The sequence below is a fragment of the Enhydra lutris genome, unplaced genomic scaffold, assembly GCF_002288905.1.
Source record: "Enhydra lutris kenyoni isolate GAN:26980312 unplaced genomic scaffold, ASM228890v2 scaffoldscaffold111, whole genome shotgun sequence".
Classification (NCBI taxonomy): domain Eukaryota; kingdom Metazoa; phylum Chordata; class Mammalia; order Carnivora; family Mustelidae; genus Enhydra; species Enhydra lutris.
In genome coordinates, this window is record NW_019154195.1 from 1,691,617 (window position 1) to 1,715,364 (window position 23,748).

General features: G+C 52.7%; 1 protein-coding gene across 1 annotated transcript in view; it reads left to right on the forward strand.

The window, feature by feature from the left end:
• The first annotated feature begins 5,456 nt into the window (after positions 1-5,456).
• LOC111139551 (small integral membrane protein 17) overlaps positions 5,457-23,748 on the forward strand; it is a 30,302-nt gene continuing 12,010 nt past the window's right edge. The window contains exons 1-4 of the mRNA XM_022491859.1: positions 5,457-5,527; positions 12,996-13,097; positions 14,970-15,072; positions 16,449-16,518. The gene's annotated coding sequence lies outside the window, so the exon portion shown is untranslated. The remainder of the gene's footprint in view (positions 5,528-12,995; positions 13,098-14,969; positions 15,073-16,448; positions 16,519-23,748) is intronic.

The window sequence follows — 23,748 nt, forward strand, 5'->3', positions numbered from 1 at the left end:
GCCGTGGGGTCATTCCATCCAGATCAGATTCCGGGGAAGAGGGAGAACATAGAGAAGGTAGCCCTGTGGTATCATGCCACAGGTGGGGGGTGAATGGGGCTTAGAATTGCGTGGCTGCTCTGGCTTTAATCATCAGAGTGAGGTCTTGCTGCACGTGGCACTTCCGTGGGAAATGCTGTCACTGCCGTGGTGACCAGGAGGGCCCTCAGTCCTGCCATCATCATCTGGGCAATGGCAGGGGCAGCTGGGGCCAGGCCAGGGGGTTGGCCAGCCCCCACCCCACCAGGAGCTGAGAGAGGCAGCCTCATGTCTGCTTGTCCCGATGTGGCTGGCATGGCCCTGTCCCCATACGTCCCTTCCTGTCATCTGAATGAAATGTTGCCAGGTCACCTCTGTGGCGGTGGCTGGGAAAGATGGGAGTCCTGACATTCGGGGTGACACCCACAGTAGCACGTGTGTAGGCCTTTGTGGTGAGACATGACAAGCGTGGAAGGTGGCCAGGGAGGATGGGGAGCCCGGCCACGTGATCCTGAGCCAGTTCTGTCCGACCGTGTGTCTGTGTGGTCAGGAAGGGGTACAGCGAAGCCTGTCACCTCTCCAGTCCTTCTGGTAGCCGGGAGGCCTGGTCTCTGGTAGCTTGTGCCAGCAGCCATCGTCTCCATGCCCGTGCTTCCTTCTGTCCCATCACCAGCAGTCCCGGGTCCTCCCTCTGGGGCATCCTTCCCCTGCTGGTGAGGGGAGGCTGAGCACCTCTCCCTGCTCCGCCTTCCCATGCCAGGCCAGTGCTCTCCCGGCCAGTGCTCTTCCGGAACCAGTGCAGGGCAGGGAGTGGAGGGGTGAGGCGAGAGGCACCTCCCATTTCACTCTTTGCCGCCTGGTGGGCTGGGATGGGGGAACCTGAGGCCTGGGACAGACGGGCCCCGGCGGCCCTCATTCTACAGCAGTTCCTGCAGACTGGGCGTGGCTCCCGAAGCCGAGGCCGGGGTGCAGCATGGAGCAGCATGAGCCTCCGCTGGAGCTTACGTCCTCGCGCCTCCGCAGCGGTGAGCGGGCGAGAGGCGCTGGGACACGGAGCCCGGCCGCGGAGGGGAGCCCGGTGGTGGCCGGGGGAGACGAGCCAGCCGAGGCACGAGGCTGGTTCAGGCTGGGTGATCAACGACACCTGACAGAGACCTGAAGACGCCAGGCGACCTTGAGCCAGACGGGTGAGATCCCCACCCAAGGGCCTGGGAGCGGGGATTGGAGGTTCGGCACCGATCCTCACGGGGCAGCGGGAGCACGTTGTCAGGACAGTTAGCCCGTGTGGAGCACTGGGCACGTGCGCAGGACGTGACACAAATGCTGTCCTTCTCACCACGTCATCCAGGGCGCAGTGGGGAGCCGAGGCCCAGGGGGGCTCCAGGCTGGAGTGAGATCGCACAGCCTGCACGCGAGGGCGCCCGGAGGAAGGGGGCCGGAAGCCACACTGCCGGGGTTCAAATCCAGGCTCTGCCCTTGCTCTGCGACTCTGGGCAAGTTTCTTAACCTCTCCGAACCTGTTTCCTCATTTGTAAAAGGGGGGTAATGGCAGTCCTCACCTGATGCATTGTCGTGGGGAATAAATGAGGTGATGTGTGTAGCCCACGGAACGTAGTGCTGTCGACTGAATGGTTTGTGTCCTCAGGGGGAGTGTTTTGTACATGTTTGGTCCTGGCATGGAGCTCCTAAATCTCTTGGAATTTCTTGGGTCATAGCGGTGTCTTTTGTTCTGATGAGGTGGGCCCCTGGAGGGCTGGTCACCAGAAACACCAAGCCCTGATTAGAAGCTTGGGATTTTCAGCCCTCCCACGCACCCCTTCCCTTCTCTAGTGAGGGGAGAGGGGCTGGAAATGGAGTTAATGACTGGCCATGCGTGGGGGCGGGGGAGGGGGCAGCTCCACGGGGACAGAAGCTCCTGCACTGGGAACCTCCCAGACCTTGCCCCATGCACCTCCTCCCCCAGCCGTGCATCTGCGTCCTGTCAGGTTCTTCATAAGAAACCAGGGACCTAGGGAGTAAGAGGTGTCTGAATTCTGTGAGCCCCTCTAACAAATTAGACCCAAGGATGAGGACTGAGAACCTATGAGACACAGCCACTCAGGACGGGTGACAGTCTGGTGTTGGGAATGGCCTCTGAAACTGCACGGGGGAGCCCCCACCCGTGGGATCGGACGCTACCTCCAGGCAGACAGTTGAGCTGACTTGTAGGACACCCAGCTGGTGTCAGAATTGCTCGGGGTAGGGGAGCCCCCACACATCTGGTGCCCAGGAGAAGTGGGGTGTTTTCCTACTCATACTTAATACATACATTTATACTTAAATACCAATACAACATCAAACATTATACATATAACATACATATATAATGTATACATTGTATTATACAATAATTACTATAATTGTTATATACATTATATATTTTATGTAATATATGTACAATATATGTAAAATAAGATAATTTTGGATATATATTTAAGATATATACAATGTTAGGGGTGCCTGGGTGGCTCAGTGGATTAAGCCTCTGCCTTTGGCTCGGGTCATGATCTCTGGGTCCTGGGATCGATCCACCTCAGGTTCCCTGTTCAGAGGGGAGCCTGCTTCCCTCTCTCTCTGCCTGCTTCTCCACCTACTTGTGATCTCTGTCTGTCAAATAAATAAATAAAATCTTTAAAGAAAAAAAAGATATATACAATGTTAAAAATAGAGCTACCCTAAGACCCAGCAATTGCGCTACCAGGGATTTACCCCAAAGATACAAATGCAGTGATTCGAAGGGGCACATGCACCCGAATGTTCATAGCAGTGATGTCCACAACAGCCAAACTGTGGAAGGAGCTGAGATGCCCTTCAACAGACGAATGGATAAAGGTGTGGTCCATATACACAATGGAATATTCCTCAGCCATCAGAAAGGATGGACACTCTCCATTTGCATCAGCATGGATGGGACTGGAGGGGATTATGCTGAGTGAAGTAAGTCAAGCAGAGAAGGTCAATGATCATATGGTTTCACTCATATGTGAAGCATAAGAAACAGGGCAGAGGATCATAGGGAAGGGAGGGGGAAAACCAAATGTGAAATCATCAGAGAGGGAGATGAACGATGAGAGACTCTAAACTGGGAAACAAACTAAGGGTTGCTGGAGGGGAGGGGGTTGGGGATGGGGAAACTGGGGGATGGGCCTTAAGGAGGCACGCGTTGTGATGAGCACTGGGTGTTAAATGCAACTGACGAATTATTGAACTCTACATCTGAAACTAATGATGTACTTACATGTTGGCTAATTGAATTTAAATTAAAAAACGAAAAAGACACAATGAGCTAATGATAGTATATGACATAAAATGCATGATATATGTAATAAAATATACACATATAATAAGATAAGACTTGCTTTTCTGGAGAACCCTGAATGACACAAGGGCCTGCCTTAAACATTGCCTTCCTGATTTCCCTGTTTGAAATTGTAGCTCCATCCCCTGCTTTGTGACCCTGACCCAGACTACAGCCTGCCTTAGTACTGATTTTACTTCTTCGTCATCTGTCTTCTTCACTGGAATGAGGGCAGAACTGTGGTCGGTTTTGCTCACTGTTGTTTCCCCAGGACTTGAAACAGGGCCTGGCAAACAGTAGGCACTCGCTAAATGCTGAATGAACAAGTCGAGGGTAGCATCAATAAATGCAGGCGAGTCTTCCCAAGCGCCAGTCCGTTCCGCTCCAGACGTAACGCAGTTCCTAGAAACCTGGATGCGGCCTGTGTCCCGTTGTCCCCCAGGAAGGAACAGGGGAGGCAGGGTGAGCGTGTCTGGATCATCTCAGTGGACTGCGGGGCCCGTGGGGGCGGCCACAGTTGTCTGGTACCTGCCCGGGCGCTGAGGGCAGGCCAACAGAGGCTGGCGCGTGAGTGAGAGCCTGTAGAGAAGGTTCTCGGGCATGAGCACTCTGGATAGGCTGGTCGGCTTTTGAAAAGCTACTTACAGACGAGTTGTTCCCTAGCTTGTTCCTAGAGCTCTGGGAGGGGCAGTCTCTCTGGCGCCAGCAAGGCCCCGAGAGGGCAAAGTGGCAGAAAATGAAAGGTGTGGTGGCTCCGTCATCGCCCTAGCCAGAGCCAGTCTCCCCCTCTCAGCCTCAGCAGGGGTGGCCGGACAAGGCTTCCCGCGGGCCTCTGGCCAAGTGCGGCCCTCCGATGTCCAGCCAGAGGGACGTAGCCCTTCTGCTCTACCTGCATAGACACTGCCCTACTGCTGGGGACCTCACCAGAACCTCAGGGACCCCACACGCCTGCCCTAGAATATGAGGAAGGGGTCTCCGGGGTCAGCCAGCTCCCCTCACAGCCCCAGTTCCTGGGCTGGGAGTGGTCAGACTGGGGGCCTCAGAGACTGGGGAGAAGGAGGCTGGTCCTGCCGAAGCCCAGAGCGGCGGTGGCGAGGAATCTCTTGGAATCTTTGGAATTACAGAACAATCCTTTGTCACGTCACAGACTAATCACTGCACCCACACAACCCCGCTGCGAAGCCCAACACGCTGGTGGAATTCCCGTGAACTTGTGAAGTGCTCTGAGTGAAGTAGGAGTGTTATCCGGTACAAACCTCACCCACAACCTGAATAGTTTCGTATTTTATTACTGATAATCACTGTGCTCTACTTTGTCCATAATAGTAGTATTAAGTATAAATAATACAAATAATATGATATAGTTATGCTCTATTATCAATAATAAAGTATTTATTAAGAAATAACTGGTATCTGGCATACTACTAATTATCCCACTTTTCCAGTGTGGCAACGGAGGCTTGGGGGACCAATACTGTGCTTGAGATCAGGGAGCAGAAAAGACAGACTTTTCATGTGCAGTGTCGCTGTTTTCTAAATGGTGCCCAGTTTCCATATTTATTTAAGAAATGCTCTTCGGGCCAGAGCTGGACAGGCCACACCAACTACGTGGCAGGGTAAGAACTGCCCTGGGCCTGTAGCCTGTGCGGTGTGGTTGGGAGCGTGATCAGGGCAGCTGCGGGGTCCGTGGACCCCGGGTTCTCTGCTGGTCCCCACACTTACTGGGTGCTGAGTGCTGAGCTCCCCTGGTGTCTCCTTGTCTGTCAGACAGGGCTGGCGCCTGATCTCCCATCTGGCCGGAGGTGATGGGTGAGGTCACGGACCTGGGTCAGCAGGCACTGAACACGGCAAGCAACCCCAAAGGCCCGGGACATTATTCCTTGCAGCCAGTTAGGAGGAGGAAGGACTCCATGGGGGCTCCCTCCACCATCTCGCACCTCCGCTCTTGGAGATACCCTGGGGGTGGGGATCCAGAGCACAGGTAGGGGAAGGGCAAGTGGCAACGGCTCAGCCATTTCTGAACACATCCCTGTCTCACTTTCTACAGGTGAGGGGTGGCCCATGTCCCCCACCCCGGGTGCCAGTGGGAAAGGCAGTCTCTGACTCCCCAGACCAACTCCACACGGTGATGCAAAGGTTGCTGGCCCTCCGTGCCACCCGCACAAAGCACAGGTGGGTTGTAGACATCCGCTACGGCTATAAAAGGTCAAGCCTCTAGCCATTTGAGGGTGTCATAGATTGAATATGTTCCCCCAGATTTATATGTTGAAATCGCAATGCCCAGTAACTTCAAAATGTGACTGTATTTGGAGATGGGGCTTTAAAGGGATCATTGTGGATAAATGAGGTCGCATGTGTGGGCCCCCGTCCTATGGCTGGTGTCCTTATGAGGAGAGAGACATGCCAGGGGCTCACACAGGGCTGCCATGTGCAAGCCTAGGGGAGAAGCCGCAGGAGAAACCAACCCTGCGACACCTCGAGCTTAGAATTCAGCCTCCGGGACCATGGGAAGACAGATTTCTGTGGTGCTTTGCCATGGTGGCGGGAGCAAACCAATGCAGTGAATTGGGGGGGGGGGCTACAAAAAGCTCCCCCTGGGCCAACGCCCCTCGCCTGAGACGCCCCAAGACACCCAGATCCTGCCGCAGCCACGCAGCCACCCAACAGGGAATCACGTTTGTTCTTTTCTGGATTAAGTGCCAGGTACGGAAAGCTGCTGGGATTCCGGACCAAGGGCAGTGGCTGGTCTGGCCCAGAGGGAGGCCTAGAGATGACAGAACGGAGCCATCCCATCTCAGAATCCCACCACCTGATGCGGAGCAGCCCACCCAGAGAGGACCAGGGAAGGAGACCCGGTGACCAAGCGGGGACCTTACCTTGCACAGTGAAACAGAGCCCAGAGTTCCCGCAGATAACTCTTGGTTGATGGCCAGGGGCTGGTGAACTTTCTGTGAAGGCCCAGATGGGAAATATTTTACCCTCTGTGGGTCATAGGAGCTCTCTCACACTCCTTTCATTGGATTTTACGACTCTTCCAAAGGTAAAACCCATTCTTGCTTTGCCGGCCCCGCAAGAGCATGTCTGGCTCTGTGGGTTGTGGTTTCTCAGCCCCTGGTCTGCTCTGCTCCCCGGGACTGGCAAATTTAAGACAGTGACAGCAGAGCATGACCCCGATGTGCACCCTGTGTGGGGGCTCAGGTTGAACACCCACGAAGCAGGCCCTGCTGTCATCTTTACTGGAGTCTCAGGAAGGTGGCACCAGCCTCACAGGCATCTCTTGAGGTCCCTGAGTCTTAAGTTTCCGCATTATGGCTAAAACTTGGGCCACTAGGCCGGTCACTGGAGGCTCCGTTGTTGATTTTCTGGGAGGAGGGCCTGCTCCCTGAGCTGGGCCGGCGTGGGGCCCCCTCCCGGCCACGCGGGGCTCCTGGTGGCAGGTGAGACTCCCCAAGTGCCTGAAGGCCTTCCGCGTGGCCGGCTCTCGCAGGGCTCTCCCCGGTGTGGAATCCCTGGTGCCCGGTCAGCGTGGGCCGGTGGCTGAAGGCCTTGCTGCACTGCGCGCACTGACAGGGCTTCTTGCCAGTGTGGACCCTGCCGTGCTGGACCGGGGTGGACTTGCCGCACACGCCGCACTGCGAGGGCCGCTCATCGCTGTGGATGGCCGGGTGCTGGAACAGGAACGACACCTTCCGGGAGCTGCACCCGCACTGGCCCAGCGGTGCGGCTTCTCGCCGGCGTGGCTCTGCAGGTGGTAGAGAGAGGCGCCTTCTGGCTGAAGGCCTTGCCCGGGAAGGACCGCTCCCCGATGTGTGTGCGCTGCTGGACGGCCAGGTAGGCCTCTGGCTGTAGGACCTGCCGCAGGCACTGCACTGGGCCGGCCTGTCGCCGGGGTGGCTGCGCGGATGCCCGGCGAGCTGCACGTTCTGGCTGAAGGCCTTGCCGCGTGGGCGCAGCGCGAGGGCCTGTCGCCGGGCTGGAGCCTCTTGTGCAGCATGAGCGCGGACGACCTGGTGAAGCGCGCCCCGCACCGCCGGCACGGGTTCGGCTTCTCGTCCCTGCACCTCTGCTGCTCCGCTAGCGTCGGGCTCTGCGCCAGCGCCTTGGCGCTCTCGGGGGCACCCACAGGCCGCTCACCCGTGTGCGTGCGGTGATGGCGGGCCAGGCCGGACTTCTCGCGGAAGGCCTTCCCGCGCACCCGGTATGTGTGGGGCCGGCGCCCGCGGGGGCCCGCGGGTGCCCGAGCAGGGACGAGCGTTTGCTGAAGCACGTGCCGCACACGTGGCACGCGAACGGCTTCTCCACGGTGTGGAGGCGCTGGTGGTCCACCAGCTTGGTGACGAGCGTGAAGGCCTTGCCACGGTCGCCGCACGGGTAGGGCCGCTCGCCCGTGTGCGTGCGCTGGTGCCCGACCAGCTGCATGTTCTGCACGAAGGCGCGGCGGTAGGGCGGCTCGCGGGTGTGTGCGCGCCGGTTCGCGGCCAGCGTGGTGTCTGGTGGAAGTGTCGCCCGCACTCGCTGCACACGAAGGGCTTGTTCAGGGGGTGCGCCAGCTGGGCCCACTGTGCAAAGGCCTCCCCGCACTCCCCGCACAGGCAGGGCTCCTGACCACCGTTGGGGGCTCCCCGGGCACCCTCGTGGTCGGGCTTCCGCGGCTTACAGCGGTGGGGGCCCCTGCCTTCTGGGACTCCTAGCTGGGCGTAGCTGGGCTGATGCTCTCCTGGGGCCCTTCCTGGAGGCCCCTCGGCCTCTCCCGGTGCCAGAGTGCCAGAGGCGGCTCCCTCCCAGCTCTTCCAGGGCCAGCCCAGAGGATGCTCTGGGGGAAATGGCTTCCTCTGGGCCGTCCCTGTCAGGCCTGGATTCCAAATCTGAAGGAGCCCCAACACACGCACGTCACCTGCGTGGCCTTCTCCCAGGGCTAGAAGAGCCAAGAGAAACCCCCTCAAGCACTTGCTGAGGGTTCTAGGATAAGGCCTGATGGCTGGCGCAGGGGACTGATGTTTGTGCCCCCCCATTCAGATGTTGAAATCCTAAACCCCAGGTGATAATGTTAGCAGGGGGGGCTTTGAGAAGGTGAGTAGGTTAGGAGGGCTGAGTGCCCTCCCAGAAGGGTCCCCAGAGAGTTCCCTCCCACCTGCCTCCCTGTGAGGACACAATGAGAAGTCATTGGTGGTGAACCAGAAAGAGGGACCTTTCCACAATGGTTGTTCTTACCTAGTGAGCGCAGGTTCTGGAAAATCTCTAGCATCACATCTCTGTACAGGTCCCTCTAAGCTGGCTCCAGCTGCTGCCACTCCTGGGTGAAGGTCACCAATTCCTGCAACCACAAAGTCATCTGGTCCACCCAGGCCTGTGGGGGAGGTGGGACAGGGAGCTGGCTTCAGTGGGTCATCCCTGGGAGGACCCCCTACACACCAGCACAGCGCAGGGGGAACATAGTAGGTACTCAAGAAACATCAGGTGAGATTATGATGCCCATTATTGTAACAGGGCTGGAGTTTGAGGCCAAGTCCCTGGGTTTGTTGATTCTTTATGAGGACACACAGGACTCCGAGTCATACTTGTGGCTGCCCTGCCCCAGGTGCTAGGGAGATGGGCTGTGGAGGGGACTCAGGCAGGCAGGGCCTCAGTCGACTCTGTCCCCCCGCGAGAAGGAGGGCGAGGGCACAACACGACTTACCAGGGCCTCGTTGGCCAGCAGCTGGGTGGCCATCCCTTCACTGCCCAAAGTGACGGGGGCCTGGTGGCTGAGTCTGGGGGCTGATGGGGTGAGGTGGAGGGAGAGAAAGAGAGGGAGGACAGTGAGGAACCAGGCCCAGCGCTGCTCTATACACACATGCACACACCCTGCCCCCCTTTTCTCATGGGGGGATGAGAAACATTTCTCAGGGGATGCTCAGAGAAACACACAGACACATGGCAAGCACAGCGCAGGGGCTCACACCCACCAGACCCCCGCAGTGTGGCGGAAGTGGGCAGTGGAGACATGCCTCCAGGCAGGCTCGGACCCAGGCCCGCTCTCCCTATGCACCCCCACCACCCCTGACCCGGCTCCTGGGGCACTTTCCTCCGGTGTTGGTGTCTAATGATACACAAGTACCGCAGTACAAAACATGGTATATCGTGGTACAAACTAGAGACTGTATCTACGTGTAAAACGTGTACTCGATACGCACAGCACTAGATACTAGACATGCAGGCCTATACACACCCACTGTCTCTCTCTCTACACCGCGTTTACTAGTATAGAAGGTACACACATGCTCTAAAGACCAGAGTAAATGCCACAGATACGCATACAAAACATATATATGAATGGGTACACATGGCCTGTATGTGAGGGGTGTAGAGAAGTACTGAATGTCACATGTACAGTACACGTGGTCAGTCACACACTAGACCACATCTACCTGTGTATGTGTGACCGTTTTCTCTGAGGCCTGTGATGGCATGGAATCCCACACACTGAACACTGTATACGCGCGGGTGAGATACGTGTAAACGATGACACGTGTCATTGTTCTGAATACCGTGCGCACCACATGCGTACGTGTGCGTGTGAGCAGTCGACACACAGTACCCCAGGAACAGGCACAGAAGGTGGACAAACACTACTGTACGTACTCACAAACAAGGTGTATATATGTGCATACACTGAATACCGTACATACGGTTATGTAAGGTGTATATGTACGCACACATGAAATACCGTAATTGCACTAATATACACGTGTATGCCTCTAGATTCTGTATTTCAATGACTCCAACGTACCATACACTGAAAGAAGGCATGCTTTTATCTAAGGGGGAAAAATCTGCCAATTAAACCGAATTGCTCTCCTTCTGCTCACACTGAAACGACTCAGAACACAGCTCTACAGCTGTCTGGCTTCCCCACTGCATGGCCTGGCACACCCCATGTTGGAGACCACGGTCCTGACACAGCTCAGCCCCCGGGGCCAGGCTGCCCTGCCTGCCGCTCCCTAGCGGTGTGCCTGGGCAGGTCACTTAGACTGTTTCCTCATCTGGAAGGTGAGGGACCTAAGACCCCTGCTTTGTAGGGTTGTTGTGAAGTGGTACCTGCACAGGGCTTAAGTGTGGTTATTGCATTAACTCCCCCACCCTTGTAGGGGCGAGGGGGCTTTTCATTTTGTGCCTCAGTTTCCACATGTGCAAATGGGGGGAAATCCTAGTGCGAAGGGCACAGGGCTCCTGTAGGGTTCAAGGAGATGACAGGGTGTCTCTCCGGTTTCCGCAGGCGTCCGCGGCAGCATTGCCGGGAGTTCCAGAAGCCCCCGGGGCCCGCCCCCGCGAGTTCGAGCCGGTCTTCCCGGGCGGGCCCCGGGGGGTCTGCACCTACGACAGCCCCGCGTGTCACAGGGCTGGAGTTTGAGGCCAGGTCCCTGGGTTTGTTGATTCTTTATGAGGACACACAGGACTCCGAGTCATACTTGTGGCTGCCCTGCCCCAGGTGCTAGGGAGACGGGCCCCGTGGAGGGGACTCAGGCGGGTAGGGGCTCAGTCGACCCTGTCCACCCGACGCGGGCGCCGTGGGAGAGCGGCCCACGGTCCGTGAGGCGCTGACTCAGGCACGCAGCTAGGGGATGCTCCGAAACTGCTGGTGGCAGCGCTGCCGCTACTATTACCTAAACAACAGCGACGAGAGCAGCTCCGACGGATGGAGCTCTGCGTGCCACCCCCGCACAGGTGCTGTCCACACCCGCTGTCCGGGCGGGGAAACCGAGGCACGGAGGGGCGGGGCTCACAGCCCCTTCCGGGCCCCTCCCGCGATCCCGGGTGCGTGATCTTCCCCACGACGACAACCTGGCGGGCGAGTGAATCCGGCGGGCGGCGCGGACCCACCCCGCCACGGGTCCGGGTGAGCACACGGTCTGCGCCTGCGCGCCTGGCCGCTCCCGCCCCGCCCCTGCGCCGCGCGGGACCCCGCCCCCCTCCGCGCTCCCGGACGCCTCCGCGTGGGAGGAGACCGAGGCGAGGAGGAGGGAGGAGATGGGGATGGGAGTGGGGGAGGAGCTTGGAGGGAGCGGAGGGGAGAAATGGAGGGAAGGCTTGGAGGAAGGAGGGTGGAAGGGAGGAGGATAAGGAGGGAAAAACGGGAGGGGCTTGGAGGAGGGAGGGGGAAGGCAAGAGGGAAGAGGACTGGGAGGGTAGGCGAGGAAGGGCTTGGATGCGGGAGTGGGGAGAAATGGGGGTGGGGAAGAGCTTGGAGGGAGGAGGAGAGGGGAGGGGCTCAGAGAGGGGAGGAGGGAGGAGGAAAGGCTGCGGAGGCAGGCAGGGGCTTGGGTGGAGAAGTGGGGAGTAGAGGGGAAGGGCTTGGGAGGAGGAGGGAGGGGTAAAGGGAGGGGCAAGCGGGAGGAAGTGGGAGGAGAGGACTGGGAGGGAAGAGGGGAAGAGGCGTGGAGGGGCCGTGGGAAAGGGGGCTGTGGAAGCTAGGGGAGAGGTGGGGGGCGGGGAAGCGGGGTGGGGGGAAGAGGGTAAGAGGAGGGTGGGGAAAGAAGAGGGGAAGGAAGGGGAGCAGCCTCCGCAGTACGGAAAAGAACGAGGGGGTGATGCGTTCGAACCGGGTGGGAGCAGCCTCTCTGGCCCCTGGTGCTCCTGCGCTCCGACCCCGACCTGTGTGGTTGCACCTCTGAGCCTCGGTTTTCTCACCTGCCGGGAGACTGCGAGGGAGACCTGCTGTAGGGTTGCTCTGTGGGTTGCACGCGTTCGTTCCCGCGGCGTTCCCGGAGGGCGCCCCGCAGAGGACCCCCTCCAGCGGCGCTGGCCGGCGGACCCTCGCGCGCCCGCGGAAAGGTTCTGCATCCGCCCCGCGGCCGCAGGTGGCTTTGAGCTCTTGAAATGTGGCCAGTGCGGCCGCGGCGCTGAATTTGCGGCTGTGCCGTGTTTTAATTAACTTACAGTGTCCTGGCTCTGCGTGGCTACCGGCTCCGCTTTCAACGGGCAGCCCTAAGGTCTAGGTCTCTTCACTGTATGGGCCGAGCTTCTCTTGCACTTGTACCAGTGGGGGGGCCTCCTTCACACCCCGCAGCGCAAGACGGACGACAGCAGTTCGCGCTCCCTGGAGCCCTTGGTGTGGACTAACCCACTGGTGCCTCACCACGTGTGTCTCGGGGTGCCTCTTGCGGTGTGTCCGGATGACTTTATTACTACTACCGCTTACTGAGAGCGTACTGTGTCCGGCCCCCGGAGAGACTCCGGACACCCCTGTAATGTTTAACTGCAGGAGGAGGAGGCTTAGGTGTAATGAATTTGGGAAAGGCCAGAGGGCAGGGTCAGCAAGAAGGGGATGGCATGCGGTTGTGTTTTTGTCTCTACTTGGATCTAAGCTAGAAAATCCTGGAACTCACGGAGAACGGATGGGCAGAGCGCAGGTCACCTGCCCCGGAGGCTCCGCCTACCGCCCAAGGGGCGCCTCCCACCCCACCCCACCCCACCGTCCCACACTACCTCTTCTTAGGAACTGGGGCTGGGTTTTTTTTCTTTTCTTTTGTTTTCCATTGCTCCTTTCTCTTTTCTGCCCCCCGCCTGCCTTTCCATTTTCCTTTAAATTTTTTCTCATTTTGGATATTAAAAACGGCACATCTTTTTTTTTTTTCTTTCTTTCTTTTTTTTTTTTTTTCAGCACCTGCTGTGAAGAGTCTGTTTTCCCCGTCCTTGAATCTGCGCTGTCTGGGTAGCTTGCTTTGATCAACAGAATGTGGGAGAAATGATGCCTTAGGATTTTGTAAGTTAGATCTTTTGATCATGTGTTCGCTCCCCCACACCACCAAGCAGGTCTCTGACACTGGCTGGGGGTTGGAGGCCCTGTCCACCTAGAGGAGGTGTCCATTTGAAATAGCTAACCGGCACCTTCCAAAGTGATTTCTCTGTTGGCTCTCCCACCGCTGATGTCTCAGAACGCCTCTCTTAATTACTGCCGCCCCCCCCCATCGTGGGCAGCAGCCGGCTGTGAGCTCCTGAATTTTGAGATCTTAACTAACATTGGAGAAGGTCAAAGTGTGTGTGTGTGGGGGGGGTGAAGACTGCTCATTGTCCCCCAGTATCTCGCCTCGACAGTGCTAGAACCCCTAAGTTTGAGCGGCATTTCCCAAGCTCCCTTGCAGCTAGGTGTGGCCTTGCAACTAGGTTCTGTCCCTGGAACGTCTGGTGGCCCTGGGTGAGGGCTGTCAGGCAGTGAGTGTACTGCTGCATTCAGACTCTTGCCTTGCCACTCCCTCATTAAGGAACTTTGGGAAAGTGACTTAAATTCTCTACAGCTTAGTTTTTTCATCTGTACGGTGGGGAGAAGGGATAGCATCTACCTTACACGGTTGTGGTGAAGGACAAACAGAGCCTAGCGGTGGAGCATTTAGAGCAGTTCTTGGCAAGTAGGCTCTCCTCCGTGTGGTCATTATCATTGTAAAACTTTTACTATCACCTCCTAAGGTTGATGTAAAGGTTTTTTTTTGTTAAGATTTTATTTATTTATTTGTCAGAGAGAGCAAGCACAGGCAGACAGAGTGGCAGGCAGAGGCAGAGGGAGAAGCAGGCTCTCTGCTGAGCAGGGAGCCCGATGTGGGACTCGATCCCAGGATGCTGGGATCATGACCTGAGCGGAAGGCAGCCGCTTAACCAACTGAGCCACCTAGGCATCCCGATTGATGTGAAGTTCAAGGGCAATCCTGCTCCATGCGTGTTAGCAGAACAAGTCTCCCTACTGTCTATTGGTCCCCCAAGACCAGGGAGAGATACTGGGAGTACCCTCACTCACCACCACCACCCCCCAGCATGGCCACTCCCAGGGTGAGAGTGGATTTTCCATTTCCTTCATCATGGATACTCATCCGCCCTGTAAATATTTCCCAAAGCTTCAACATTCATAGGAGGAATCTTTCTTTTGCCCAAGTTTCTTTAAAGCCTGCCTATGTGGATGTGGTGTTTATTATAGGTGATCACCTGCTTCCCAGAGAGGGTGAGAGGTGGGAGAGAAGTGGAGGGAAAGGAGAGGCAGGTGTGAAGCTGGCATTTTTCCACTGTCGAATTTAATGTCGCACAGGGAGGTTGGTGTGAGCAGAGGTGTATGGAAAGGGGGAGGAGATACTTGGGTCAAGAAGGAGCCTGAGTGGTTTTTTTCTTCTTTCCCCCTTAGCGGTGGGAGAGAGGCCATCTAAGAAATAAGGTGGATGCGTAATATTGGAAAATACTTTGATTTCTTGCATCTGCTGATAAGCAGGAACCTCAAGGGACAAGAGGCTTTGGGGTGAGCAGAGAGTCATTATTTCCAGAAATATCTGAGCCCCTCCTCTGTGCCAGACCCGTTCTAGGAGCAGGGAGTCCCGCAGTGAGCAAACCAAGGCCCTCCTCTTATGAGGCCACGAGTGCTAATTTCTGAGCATGGTCGGAGGTAATGAGGGGGAGCATGAAGGGAGGCTGCTTTGGCTTTGGGGTCAGGGAGGATCTCTCTGAGATGGTGACTTAGAGCAGAGCCCTGAGGAGCAAATATACACAGTTGACAGCACGATGTCTGTACAGGTTATTAGTCTATTGAGACGCTCCTGTGAAAGCCCGTGAGGAGTTGACGGGGCGCCTGACTCAGCTGCCTTGTCCCGTCCTGCAGGTCACCGAAAGGGTGCTGGCTGTCCACAACTAAAATACTGGCTCCTACTGCTGTGCGGGTTGCTGACTTACTGGAATTCTTCAGTGGGAGAGACAGAACAAAGGTACTTACCCCATCTTACCTGAAACTGGGATCCTCATGGTTCCGTTCAAAAAGTAACAGTGAAATTAAACGAGCCACAAGGATAGTCTAGAAAATAAGTCAGCGTGCCTCCCGTGCATTGACCACTCAGATTTCTTTTTTTTTTCTTTTTAATATGTAGGGACATGACTTTATTTTATTTTATTTTATCTTAAAAAGTGGTTTTTAGGGGGCGCCTGGGTGGCTCAGTGGGTTAAGCCTCTACCTTCGGCTCAGGTCATGATCTCAGGGTCCTGGGATCGAGCCCCGCATTGGGCTCTCTGCTCAGCAGGGAGCCTGCTTCCCCGCCTCCTTCTGCCTGCTGCTCTGCCTACTTGTGATCTCTATCTGTCAAATAAATAAATAAAATCTTAAAAAAGGGGGGTTTTAAAAAATAATATTTATTTTTAGAGAGAAAGTGAGTGAGCAGGGTGGAGCGGCAGAGAGAGAGGGAGAGAGAGTCCTAAGCAGACTCTGGGCTGAGTGCAGAGCCCGACTTAAAAAGTAGTTTTAAGCCACCATACCTCTCATGTCGACATTGTGTCCCATTCTTTTTTCATTTTATCCTAGTTCTTTAAGTTTACCTACTTTTGTGCTATTTCTCATTATTCACTGAAGAGCTTATTTGATACAAAACTCAAAGGGGACAAAAGAATATATGACAGAAAAGCAGGGTGCTCTCTCTCTCTCTTCTAACACCGGGTTCTTTTCTGGCAACCACCACTTGGGAGCCTCCAAGAGATGTTGTCCATGTACATATACACCCCCCCACATCTCATCGGATCCTAACAGGGCCAGCAAAGGAGGGACTCAAATGGTAGGACTGTCTTTCCCTTGGCTGTTGGTCCACATCCGAGGGAGGGTTTCCACGGCAATCAACCATCTCTCACCGTTGGAAAGGAGAGACGGGTTGGCTGCCCAAGAATGGATCCGGGATCCTCTGGGTGAAGAGGACTGCCGTAGAGACCCAGAACAAAGACCAAACAGAGGAGACACAGCCAGCCGTGCCTCAGCCCCACTCCCCTCGGGATTGGGCAGTCCTGGGGTGAACCTGGGGAGGGGAGGCGCCTCTCCTGGTGTTGAAGAACTTCCAGAGAGAGTCTGCCCCACGGAGCAGGACAGGGACAGGCTCTAGAGCCAGTCTCTCAGGTCTGCATCCCAAGCTGCGATTTACTGGCTGCGTGAGCCAGGTGACTCGGTTTAATAGTGATCAGAAGGTGTTGGGCGTCAGGGCCGAGCAAGACTATTCCCAGCCCGTCTCTGGGAGGGGCACTCACCTTCTCCAAATCCCTTTTTAAATAATATTATTTTATTTTATTTCTGGAAAGTTAATAAGTAAACGTATTTTCTTTGTCAAAGGTCAGAACATATTGATAAAGCAAGACTTCCGGGGGCTCTCACTTCGTCAGCGCAGCCCTCTGCTCTGGAGGTGAGTAGCTGGTGGATTTGGGGCACACTGGGAGGCACTTTTCTTCCTCATGTACAGATGTGTGTGAGTGCCCAGAGAAATAGATGTAGCTTTTGTGTGCATGTCTGGGAATCATTGATTCCGAGCTTCACCTTCCCTATCCGTAGAACAAGCCTGGCTAATATTAGCCATCCCATAATAACAATGCCAAATATATATGGGTCTTTTACTATGATATATGCACTATTATGGCTGAACAGTTGTAATAATTAAATCTATGTGTCATATTTGTTTGATGCTAAGGTGCCTCCCCCTTTTTTTTACATTCTAACATCTTTGACTTAGAAATATGCCTTCATATTGTCAGTATCTTTGGATTTTAGGATTTTAACTTTTTATCTTATAAGCAATACATGTGGAAGCAAAACTGTCACACTCATGGCGTACCGTATTCAGGAAGAAAAATTAGTTTGCTCCCTGAGATTAACCAAATCTAACAGGGCCTCCCTGTCTAGTCCTGATCCCCAGATAATAAAACACTTGTTGTAAATCTGTAATCCGTGGTAAAAACAAACAAACAAACAACAAAAAAACAAAAAAACAAACAAAAAAAAAACCCCAGTAACACCTGAGTTTTGCCTTGCTGAGACTTGATCTGTCTCCTGGCTTTGATCCTCATTTAACAAAACTATGGGTTTTTCATCATGAATGAATACGTGTAACCTCGAGAAACTTGCTAATCTTGTGAGCCTTTTCTCACAAGCATCGGTCGAGTTTTAAATTTGCTAAACCTTTTCGTATGCGTCTATGCATCCATAGAAGATACTGGACGTTGTATTGTCTGTAGTTAGGATTTCGTATGAGTGATGTCATACTGCATCTGTGGCTCTGCAGTTTGCTTTTTTCCATGAGATGATGTGTCTTCAAGATCTTTCCATATCGGTCCACAAAGATCTGTTTTGTTGTATGAAGTGAGGGTAAGGATATTACCCAACTGACAGCGTGGAGAGGACGCGTATTTCCTAAGCAGACTTGGCAACTCTGTCATTTTTCTCTTTCACCCCAGACACCCCCCCCGCAAAGTGACTAAATTCTTCAAGGTTTTAGGCAACTAGGTGCATTTTCTCACTTCAGTCATCGTCTTTTCCCCTGCAGAATAAACTGAAGGATTTTCAGTAGTAGCAAAATAAGAAGGTCTTAGGTGACATATTGCCCTGGGTTAAATTCTAGCTGTTTGCAAGTTGAATTTGGGCCTTTCCCAAGAGATCTGAGGCTCCCAAATGATCAGTCTCTGGATGCAACCTTAATGTCTGCTAGTTGGGGGAAAGACCATGCAGCAACATAGTGGGATTAATTTCCTGTAGTTTTTTTTTTACATTTTTTCAAGTTTTATTTATTTACTTGCCAGAGAGAGAGAGAGAGAGAGAGAGCGAGCACAAGCAGGGAAGGGCAGGCAGAGGGAGACACACCTGACATGGGTTCCATCCCAGGACCCTGGAATCATGACCTGAGCCAAGAGCAGATGCTTAATCGACTGAGCATTCAGGCACCCCTCCCTGTAGTTGTTTAAAAGAATAAACAGATTCTTCTCTTTGTGGAATGATCCTTGCTGACAGGATTCCTTGCTTGACATCACAGCCCTGTCCTCTGGGCCACAGCTGAGGGACCAGAGTGGGGAACAGGTCAGCTGCCCACGGAACAGTCTCATGGCAGAGTTCTGCTCAGTAAGGACTCCTTGATCTTAGATGACTCAACTGTGCAGACCACGAGCTGCATCCAGCCCACCCATGTGTCGGTTCAGTTCACTCATCTTTTTAATTTGATGAGTTGCCATTGTTAAGATATCGGGATATTTTATGTTTACAAACATCACTTATTGTTCACTCAGTCCTTGAAAAGAACATTCATAGACCATCAGGGTGTGTCAAACAATGTTCTACGTGCTAGGGGCTCAGGGATGAATTAGAAACCCACAGCCCCTACCATCATGGAGTCTACATTCTAGAAGGGAAGGAAGGCAATAAGCAAGAATATATATAATATAATGAGCTCCAGCTTCTTTAGCGAATTTGGAATATCACCCTCCAGGCCAACAGCTCCATGAGAAGATAGAAAAGTAGGTAAGAGTCAGACTTCAGTGACTGGAGCTGATCAAAGGGTTCATATCAGAGGCTCAAACCTTCCTGCTCTTGAAAAGGTGTAGAAATAGTCTTCTTAGGAGAAGGGGTTATGCCTCCGGTATCGTGGCTGTTCCCTGCAATGGCCAGCACATAGTGGGTGCTTTTTGAACGTCTGTCTCTTGAGTGATCAGAGTAGCTGCAGCTTCCCTCGTGACCAGATCTTTGGGAAAAACAAACATATTCATCCATCCATCCATCCATCCATCCGTCCCAGTGTGGGTGGATCTTATGCCAGGGACTCATTCTTGAAGACCTTGGATAACTCAGAACTCACATAACTCAAGAATAGTCCTAACAAAATGGTTGACATGTCTCTTCACTAGATAAAGTGATAATATAATAACAAGTATAGTTTACGATGTACACAATTCAAAAGTATGGATTTTATGGACTCTGAAAAACAATCTGAGGGTTTTGAAGGGGCGGGGGGTGGGAGGTTGGGGGAACCAGGTGGTGGGTATTAGAGAGGGCACAGATTGCATGGAGCACTGGGTGTGGTGCAAAAACAATGAATACTTTTATGCTGAAAAGAAATTTTAAAAAAAGAACAAAAAAAAGTATGGATTTTTTTTTAAGGAATTTTAAGTTGTAAGACTTCTTCTCACTTCAAAAAATACTCCCAATGCTCATGATTTCAAATGTTTATGATTTAGGTTAGCATAAAATATAGCCATGCTTGGGGCACGTGGGTGGCTCAGTGGCTTAAAGCCTCTGCCTTTGGCTCAAGTCATGATCTCAGGGTCCTGGGATTGAGCCCTGCATCGGGCTCTCTGCTCAGTGGGGAGTCTGCTTCCTCCTCTCTCTCTGCCTGCCTCCCTGCCTACTTATGATTTCTGTCAAGTAGAATCTTTAAAAAAATATATAGCCATGCTGTATTTATATAAATCTACAATAATATCTTTCTTGTGACCCCACCTCATAACATAAAAATAGGGTCTTGACAATAATTCACATATACTTATGTAACACTCCCATTTCCCCCCAGCCCAAGGTAACCATCAGCCTGAATCCTGGGCACTTTCCCCCTGATTTTCTTTTTGTACATTTCCCCCCTCAGAGATGCTCTGGAAACTCTGCGTTAATAATTCCATTCAGGTTATAGTCAGGCTCTGCTGTCCTAAGAGCCAAAGTTGCCTCTTAAAAATGACTCTGCAGTTTTCTCCCTCATCTGCTTTCATCCCGCACTCCTCAAAGCCCAGAGAGCTTTGTTTCCAGGCAACAGCAGGGCTTTCCCCAGGCAGGTGGGTTCTTTGAAAAAGGGAGAGAGGGTGAGGGTGGCAAGGGGGGAAAGGGGGGAGAGGGAGACAGAGACAGAGAGAGGGAGAGAAAGAGGGAAGGAGGGGGGAGGGAGAGAGGCGCAGAGAGAGAGAGAGGCAGAGAGAGAGAGGGAGGGAGGGAGAGAGGCAGAAAGAGGGACATACAGAAAGAGGCAGAGGCAGAGAAAGGGAGGGAGAGAGAAAGAAGGAAGGGAAGAGAGAGGCAGAGAGGGAGACACACATAGAGACGGAGGCAGAGAGAGAGAGGGAGACAGAGATAGAGGCAGACAGAGAGACACAGAGAGACAGAGTGAGGGAGAAAGAGAGAGGGAGGGAGAGGGAGAGAGACAGAGGGAGGGAGAGAGAGGCAGAGGGGAGCTAGAGCCCTCTCCAGCTAATCCACCCAGAGGTTCAGCACCACGGACAGCGCAGACCTGGCCGGTTCAGCACCGCGGACAGTGTCAGGAGCCCACTGGCTCTGCTGCATACACGTGCTCTTCTCTCCTCCTGTTCCCTCCTCTTCTTCCTTATTCTTTCTTATTTTTTAATTTTTTAAAAGATCTTATTTATTTATTTGACAGAGGGAGAGAGATCACAAGTAGGCAGAGAGAGAGGAAGGGAAGCAGGCTCCCTGCCTAGCAGAGAGCCTGTTGTGGGACTCGATCCCAGGACCCTGGGATCATGACCTGAGCTGAAGGCAGAGGCTTAACCCACGGAGCCACCCAGGAGCCCCTACATGTGCTCTTCTGAGCATTCCTGGGCCCACTCCACAACCCTCACCCCCAGAGTTTCTGAATGCTGATTTCTGGGTAACCCAGGTTCTCCTGGTCTTAGTCTCAAAAACACAGGCATCAGATACTTAACATGCCCCAAAGAGAGTGTTCTGGGTTTTCTCACAAAGAAAGTGGGTCCTCCTCACTGCATTCACTACAGGGCACTTGGTTGTTCAGGCTCAGAGTCCAAAAGTCGTCCTTCATTCTTTCTTTTCTCCTACCTCCCAAATACCGCCCATCAGGGAGTCCTCCCAGCTCCATCCCCAGAGTGTATCCTGAATCTGTCCACTGCTTTCCACTCCTACAGCCACATCACTTCAGTCCACCATCATGTTATGGTTAGTTTAGTCCAACAGCCTCTGAACTGATCTTTCCATTTTACCTCTTGCCCCTTCTGGAGTTTTTCCCACACAACAGTTCAGTCATGCTTGAAAATGTAAATTGATTATATCACACGCTTCCTCAATGTCCTTCCCTAGTTTCCCAGTGCACCTACAGTAACATTCAAAGATGTTGCTGTGGCTTTCGAGACCATGGATGGCTCTCCGATCCTGTCTCCCATTGCTCTCTCCCTTGCCCAACCACTCTGGTCACAGTGGCCTTCTTATTGTTCCTCAGGACCTTTGCACCTGCTGTTCTCTCTGCCAAGAATTCGTGCATCACTGGCTCCTTTTCACCATTCGGGTCTTATCTCAAAATGCCACCTTTTCAAAAAGATCTCTCCTGACCACTCCCATCTAGAGTGGCTTTGCAGTTACTATCCTGTTGATCTATTTCATGTAACTCAGAATTAACAAAACTATATTTTGCTCTATATTTATTGGTTCAGTTGTCTGCTTCATTTCACTAGAAGGTAAACTCCATTAAGCCACAGGCTTTGACTATCTTGGCACCTAGAACAGCAGCTACAACATAACAGATGCTTAATGAGTATTTGTTGAATTGTTGAATGAGTGAATGAATGAATGAACACCTAGCATTAATTTGCCTTTTCCAAGCTACTCCTGTAGCCCCAAAGAGATGTCAGCAGTACTTAGCTCCTGGTAGAAGGGCAGTCATAGGTACTGGTCCAGGGTTTGAGAGTGGTGTAACAAGTGCCCGAGACCACCCCCAGATTTGATGATCCACTAGCAGGACTCACAGAACTCATCATACAGGCATACTCCTGATGATGATTACAGCGAAAGGGTAGAAAGCACAGTCAGCAAAGGGGAAAAAGCTCATGGGCATAACACGTCTTCATCCTTCCATGGTCTCATGGTAATCTGAGTTTATTTCTTCACCCTTCAACTCGCCATGAAGAGTGAAGATGTGTCACAGCTAGGGTGATGGTGAATTGGGGCCGATAATTCAATCTGCCACATCAAGTGGCAGCTTCTAGCTATGATTTATTAATTTTTATTTTATTTCCATTTTTTGTTATGAAGCATGAAACCAGCTTTCCACTTACAAAGTGCTGCAAAGTTTTCTTTCAAGGGGCGCTTTTAAAAAAGAAAGTGCATTTATTTATTTGTTTGTTTGTTTTTAGAACATTTTATTTATTTATTTGACAGAGAGACAGAGATCACAAGTAGGCAGAGAGGGAGGCGGGGGGGGGGGGGACAGGCTCCCTGCTGAGCAGAGAGCCTGATGCGGGGCTTGATCCCAGGATCCTGAGACCATGACCTGAGCCGAAGACAGAGGCTTAACCCACTGAGCCACCCAGGTGCCCTGAAAGTGCATTTATTTAAAATAAAATTACTACTTACTAATGTATGGATGTTATGCAGAAATGGAAGCAGTTATAAATTGATTTCCATTTATGTGCAGACTTGGTCAAGATTGAGAAAGGGAAATGTAAGAGACTGAAGAAAGGTCAGAGGAAGACATAGAATAAGATTCCAGACATACTCTCTGCTCTGGGGTAGGAGTTATTTCCTAAGAAGCCCTTCAGTAGCCTCTCCCCCGACCTCACTCTGGGGAAACCCCTCAAACTTGAGTCTGTTGTTTTTTTAAAGATTTTATTTAATTTTTTGACAGAGATCACAAGTAGGCAGAGAGGGGGGGGGGAAGCAAGCTCCCTGCTGAGCAGAGAGCCTGATGCGGGGCTCGATCCCAGGACCCTGGGATCATGACCTGAGCCGAAGGTAGAAGCTTGACGACTGAGCAACTCAGGTGCCCCTCATTCCTCCTATATTCTTGCCACGTGTCTTCTGGACAAATCATGTAACCCCTTCATGCCTTAGTTCCCTTCTCTGCTAAATGGGGACGATAATACCCTACCACTTGGGTTCATTGATTGAAATGAAATAATGTTCATGTATGTGATGCCTTCGCTCATCGAATTGGTTGGATAAATGACAGTTATTTCCACTGTTTTTCTGGGAAACCAGGATTAGTCAATGGTCTGTCCATTTGGAAAAGAAAGACCCTTACTTCACATTATCCAAAAAATTTCCAGAAGGTGTAACAAGCTAAACATAAAAAAAGACTGTAAAGTACGAGGTTGGGGAGTCAGGTGTGTTGATCTTAGTGGAAAAAGTGGATGGCCTGGACTTTATAAAAATCCAGAACTTTAGGCCCTGTGTAAGCAAAGTGAAGAGATAAGTGAAGGCCAGGAGAAGATACCCGCTACAGGTGGAGGAGCAGACAAGGGATCAGTAGCCAGAATATAGAAAGAATGCTTATAAGTCAAGAAACAAAAGCCATACGAACAGAACGAGGCCAGGAGGGTAGAGACAAGGGTATAGACAAGGGTGTAGACAAGGGTATAGACAAGCCGCTGATGAGCAGAAAATAAACCTGGTCAACAACATGTAAGGTAATGAGATGCAGATAAGACCACGAAGAGAGAGACTTTCTTCCCACCTGACTTTATAAAAAATCTAAAACTTTGTTGTAGCTTCCACCAGAGCGATTTGGGAAGTAGTGATTGCATTCTAAACCTTGAACAAGTGATGATAGTAGCAACAATTAGGCGCTGTTTCAGGCACATTACAAGCCTGGCTTATTTTCTAACAGCAGTCTTGGGAGGTGGTAAGCAGAATGGGAAACGGAGGCACA